The sequence below is a fragment of the Nicotiana sylvestris genome, chromosome 8 (genome assembly GCF_000393655.2).
Source record: "Nicotiana sylvestris chromosome 8, ASM39365v2, whole genome shotgun sequence".
Lineage (NCBI taxonomy): Eukaryota > Viridiplantae > Streptophyta > Magnoliopsida > Solanales > Solanaceae > Nicotiana > Nicotiana sylvestris.
Genome location: NC_091064.1, coordinates 63,708,132 through 63,714,295, shown reverse-complemented (window position 1 = coordinate 63,714,295; position 6,164 = coordinate 63,708,132).

The window sequence follows — 6,164 nt, the reverse complement described above, 5'->3', positions numbered from 1 at the left end:
TGAATTCGATGTGTTTTGGTTGATTCGATGTTGTTTGAGGTGTTTTGAAGATTGGTATAAGTTTGGATGGATGTTTATGATGTGTTTGTGCTTTTGGTTGAGGTCCTGGGGGCCTCGGGGTGATTTCGGGTGGATGACGGAAAGAATGGAAATTTAAGATGGCAGCTAAAGTTGAATGTCGGTTGTCATAACCGCATCTGCGGTTGGGAGGTCGCATGTATGACCCCCGCAGATGCGGAAAAGAAGTCGTAGAAGCAGAAAGAGGCTAGGAAAGTTGTGACAGTAGAAGCGGTTAGGGAACCGCACCTGCGATAGCACAAGTGCGGCATGTGCATCGTAGATGCGGAATTTGGGACTTAAGTGAAAAGCCGCAGAAGCAGTTCATAGACCACAAAAGCAGAATCGTAGGAGCGGGATTTTGGCTGCAGATGTGAAATCCCTGGGCCAGAAGGTATAAAAGCATTACTTCGTGATTTTTGAGTTGTTCTTCACCATTTTAAGTCGGTTTTGGAGCTTTTTGGGAGATTTTTGAAGAGGGAATCCAGGGATATCGTCTGGAGGTAAGATTTTTGAGTATAATAATCGATCCTATGATATTATTTCACGGATTAGAGCTGTAATTAATGGAATTTAAGGGTTAAAATTGGGGAAATTATGGGCTTGGTATTGGAGACATAGACTTGAGGATTTGAGGGGCCATATGTGGTCGGATTTTGGGACTATTGATATGTATGAACTCATGGGGAGATAAGGAATCTATTGATGTGGATTTTATCAAATTCCAAGGTGTGGGCCCGGGGGTCAGGTTTTGGTAATTTTGTGATTTATGTTGTAAATTGATTATTTTCGCATGGGCTTCGTTCCCTTAATATTTTGACGTCGTGATTCTGATTTTTGATAGATTCGATGCGAGTTGAGGCCGATTCGAGGGGCAAAGGCATTGCGGGCTAGAGTTTGGACCAGATTGAGGTGGGTAATGATTTTAAATGTTGTCCTAAGGGTATGAAACCTCGGATTGCACATTGTAGTGCTATATTGAGGTTATGCACACGCTAGATGACGAGCGTGGGGTCGTGCACGTTGGGGATTGTGACTTAGTCCATTGCGAATGACTATTTTACCACGTATTTGATCGAAAACCATTTGCTATCATTATGTTTTGGGCTGAATGCCATATTTGGGCCTCGTGCCAACTATTTGGATGCTTAGGAGATTTTTACTGATATTTCCTCATTGTTTTGACTTAATAGTTGTACTCAGTCACGCTATATTCTACTGTTTTCATAACTCAACCATGTTTACTCTGTTTTATAACTTAAAATGATATTTTGGGCTGAGCATCATGTTTTACTGTTGCCCGAGTGGCTTGTGAGATTCTGACCGAGTAAGGCCGAGGGCCTATGTTGTGAGGAAACACTAATTTTGATTATAAGTCATGAGGTAGCTTGCTGATATGAGGTCGGGAGCCTGTTTGATTATGCCACGAGATGGCTTGATATTGCGCTTGGGCTGTAAGGGGCCCCTCCAGGAGTCTGCAGACCCCCAGTGAGCGCGGGTACCCATTGTGATATGAGATATAGCCCGAGAGGCTGGTATTATTTCATGTGTTGCCCGAGGGGCTGTTTCTGTTGGTATTATGCCCGAGGGGTGGATATATATGTGTTTACCTTTATTGTTGCATGTCCTTTACTTGCTTAACCGTTTAAAAAGGCATTCTAAGAAGCTTAAACTGAACTAAAGTGACTTGCCATATTTTTACTGCTTCATTGCTTTTACTGGTTTTTACTCCTTCTTTATAGCATGTTGAGGTGCCTTTACGTGATTTCTTATTGCTCAGCTTGCATTTATTATTATTACTCACTGAATTGGAGTACTCACTTTACTCCCTACACCCCGTGTGCAAATTCAGGCACTTCAGGTCCTGCTGGCGAGGTTTGACAGCTTACAGCAGATTCCAGAGTTCACGAGGTAGCTGCTCGGCATTCGCAACCCTAAGTTTCTCCCCCTATCTCATTTCTTTCTCTTATTAGTGTTCTGTAATAATTTGAGTAAACTCTTTCAGACTTGTAGTATTATTATAGATGTTTATGTCTGGTGACACCCCGATGTCGGGATGTGTTGGTTTTATCTCCGCAAATTGTATTGTTTCACTGCTCAACTGATGATCTAATCATGTTAAAGATTTAAACTATGTATTTTTAATTGTTAAACGAAATTGGGTGTTGTTTCGGCTGGCCTTGTCTTCACAAGAGGCGTCATCACGACCTGGTCCTAGTTTATGGTCGTGACAAGTTGGTATCAGAGCCTAGGTTACATAGGTCTTACGAGTCATGAGCAGGTTTAGTAGAGTCTCGCGGATCGGTACAGAGACGTCTGTATTTATCCTTAAGAGGCTGCAGAACCTTTAGGGAAAACTTCATATTCTTGAACTTCTTGTCGTGCGAATCTGTTGATCTGAGTACTAAACTTCTGTTATTCTATTCTCTCATAGATGGTGCGGACACGCGCTACCGGGCAGGATGGACGACCGCCAGTACCACCGATTGTGGCTACTAGGGGTCGAGGACACGGTCAAGGCCATGGTAATGGTAGAGGTGTAGCCCGCACAGTAGCTATGGAAGCACCTACATATCCACCAGCCGCCCCAGTTCAGGATCAGGTCCCAGTTGTGGATGCTCCAGTAGCACCAGCTCAGGCACCAGCTAGCTCAGATCCTATCAGTTTGCACTGGCCTAGCTCAGGCAGTCTCAGTTACTACAGCCATAGCTACTTCTCAGGCTAGGGGAGGCACTCAGACTCCCGCCGCTCGCACACCTGAGAAGGTCGTGCAGGGACATCATACATCAGGGGCACATCCAACCCAGCCGATTACAACTGCTCAGGACTATGTAGTTCTTTTCATGCCAGAGGACGAGCAGCGTATGTTGGAGAGGTTTGGTAGACTTCAGCCTCTGACTTTTAGTGGTGCAGAGGGCAAGGATGCCCAGGGTTTCTTGGATATGTGTTAGAGGATGCTTCGTACAGCGAGTATTCTTGAGACCACCGGTGTCGCTTTTACTACTTATTAGTTTTCTGGAACTGCCTTCACTTGATGGGAGGCTTCTGAGAGGCGTAGGCCTATTGGTGCAGCACCACTTACCTAGCAGCAGTTCTCCGTTCTCTCTTTGGAGAAGTATGTCCCGCAGTCTCGTAGAAAGGAGTTGCGTAGGCAGTTTGAGTGGTTGCATCAGGGAGAGATGACTGTGACGCAGTATGAGATGAAATTCTCAGAGTTAGCTCATTATGCTATTTAGTTGGTTCCGACAGATAGAGAGAGGATTAGGAGGTTTGTTGATGGTCTCACTTATCAGCTTCGTATTCTTATGACCAGGGACAGGGTGACTGGTGCGACTTTTGAGGATGTTGCATACATTGCTCATGAGATTAAGTCAGTTCGTCGCTAGGAGCGAGAGGAGAGGAAGGCCAAGAGGCATCGAGGATCTTGCAGTCATAGTGGTGCTCTTTCGAGGGGTCAGTTTCAGCACGGCATAGGCCGTCCATCCAGGCATGCTCCGCCAGCTCGCCCAGGTTATCGTGGGGCATCATAGGGTCATGGTTTTCACAGTTCTCATCAGGGGTAGTCATCACTTAGTGCCCTTCCAGCTTGGAGTTCGTCCCGTGCTCCATCAGTTCAGGGCTCTTCCATTCCAGGTGCATCTGTTAGTCATTCCTGTACTAGGGGTTCCCTTCAGTCCCCGTCTCCAGCACCCCGGAGTTGTTATGAGTGTGGAGAGATGGGTCATATGTGGAGGCAGTGTCCTCGTCGTCTTGCGGGTTTGTATCAGCAGAGGGGTCAGCCATCAGCTTCACTGCTAGTTACTTCATCACCACCCACCCACCCAGCTAGGGGTAGAGGTCAGTCAATAAGGGGTCGCTCTAGAGGGGGAGGTCGATCAGGTAGCGGTCAGGCCCATTTCTATGCACTTCCAGCTAGACCTAATGCTATTAAGTCCGATGTTGTTGTTACAGGTATTGTCTCAGTCTGCCACACAGATGCTTCTGTATTATTTGATCTCGGTTCCACCTTTTCTTATGTGTCATCATACTTTGCTCGTTATTTGGATATGCCCTATGAGTCTCTTGTTTCACCTATTCATGTATTTACTCTGGTGGGCGATATTGTTGTTGTAGACCGTGTGTACTGGTCATGTGTGCTGACTATTAGGGGTTTGGAGACCCGAGTAGATCTATTGTTATTGTGTATGGTAGACTTTGATATTATTTTGGGCATTGATTGGCTATCTCCGTACCGTGCTATTCTGGACTATCATGCTAAGACAATGACATTGGCTATACCAAGTGTGCCATGGATTGAGTGGTGAGGTTTGACTGATTATGTTCCCAGTATGGTAATCTTATTTTTGAAAGGCCCAGCGTATGGTTGGGAAGGGATGTCTTTCGTATCTAGCCTTTGTGAGGGATGTCGGTGTAGAGACTCCTAGTATTAATTCTATCCCAATTGTGAGGGAGTTTCCCGATGTGTTTCCTGCAGACCTGCTGGGCATGCCACCGGACATGGATATTGATTTTGGTGTTGACCTGGTCTCTAGCACTCAGCCCATTTGTATTCCGCCGTATCGTATGGCACCAGCGAAGTTGAAGGAGTTAAATGAGCAACTTTAGGAACTCCTTGATAAGTGTTTATTCGGCCTAGTGTGTTGCCTTGGGGTGCACCGGTTCTATTTGTGAAGAAGAAGGATGGTACAATGTGGATATGCATTGATTATAGGCAGTTGAACAAAGAGACAGTTAAGAACAAGTATCCTTTTCCTCGCATTGATGATTTATTAGACCAACTTCAGGGAGCGAGGGTGTTCTCCAAGATTGATCTCCATTCAGATTATCACCAGTTGAAGATCAGGGACTTGGATATTCTTAAGACAACTTTCAGGACCCGATACAGTCATTATGAGTTCTTGGTGATATTATTTAGGCTGACCAATGCCCCAGCAACATTCATGCATTTGATGAACATCGTGTTCTGGCCTTATCTCGACTCATTTGTCATAGTCTTCATTTATGATATTCTAGTGTATTCACATAGTCAGGAGGAGCACGCGGAGCATTTGAGAGTTGTGTTACAGAGGTTGAGGGAGGAGAAACTTTATGCAAAATTCTCCAAGTGTGAGTTTTGGCTTAGTTAAGTGCCTTTCTTGGGGCACGTGGTGTCCAGCGAGGGTATTCAGGTTGATCCGAAGAAGATAGAGGCGGTTCAGAGTTGGCCCAGACCATCCTCAGCCACAGAGATTCGCAGCTTCCTAGGTTTGGCAGTTTATTACTGCCTGTTTGTTCAGGGATTCTCATCTATTGCATTACCCTTGACCAAGTTGACTCAGAAGGGTGTTTCATTTGTGTGGTCAGACAAGTGTGAGGAGAGCTTTCAGAAGCTCAAGACAGCCTTGACCACAGCTCGAGTGTTAGTTTTGCCATCAGCTTCAGGTTCATATACCATGTATTGTGATGTTTCGAGAGTTGGTATTGGGTGTGTATTGATGTAGGAGGGTAGAGTTATTGCTTATGCTTCTCGTCAGTTGAATCCCCATGAGAAGAACTACCTCGTTCATAATTTGGAGTTGGCTGCCATTGTTCACGCATTGAAGATTTGGAGGCATTACTTGTATGGTGTGTCTTGTAAGGTGTTTACTGATCATCGTAGCCTCCAACACTTGTTCAAGAAAAAGGATCTCAATTTGAGGCAGCGGAGGTGGTTGGAGTTGCTAAAGGATTATGATATCACTATATTATACCATCCAGGGAAGGCCAATGTGGCGGCCGATGCTTTGAGCCGAAAGGCGGTGAGTATGGGGAGTTTGGCATATATTCCAGTTCAGGACTTGGCCAATCAGTTCGTGAGGTAGGATATTTCGAAGCCCAGTCGATTATTGGCTTGTGTGATTTCTCGGTCTTCCTTATATGATCACATCAGAGAGCGCCAGTATGATGATCCACATTTGTTGGTCCTTAAGGATAGAGTTCAGCATGATGATGCCAGATATGTGACTATTTTGATGATGGGGTGTTGAGGATGTAGGGTCGGATATGTGTGCCCCATGTAGATGGGCTTCGGGAGTTGATTCTAAAGGAGGCCCATAGCTCGCAGTATTCCATTCATCCGGGCGCCGTAA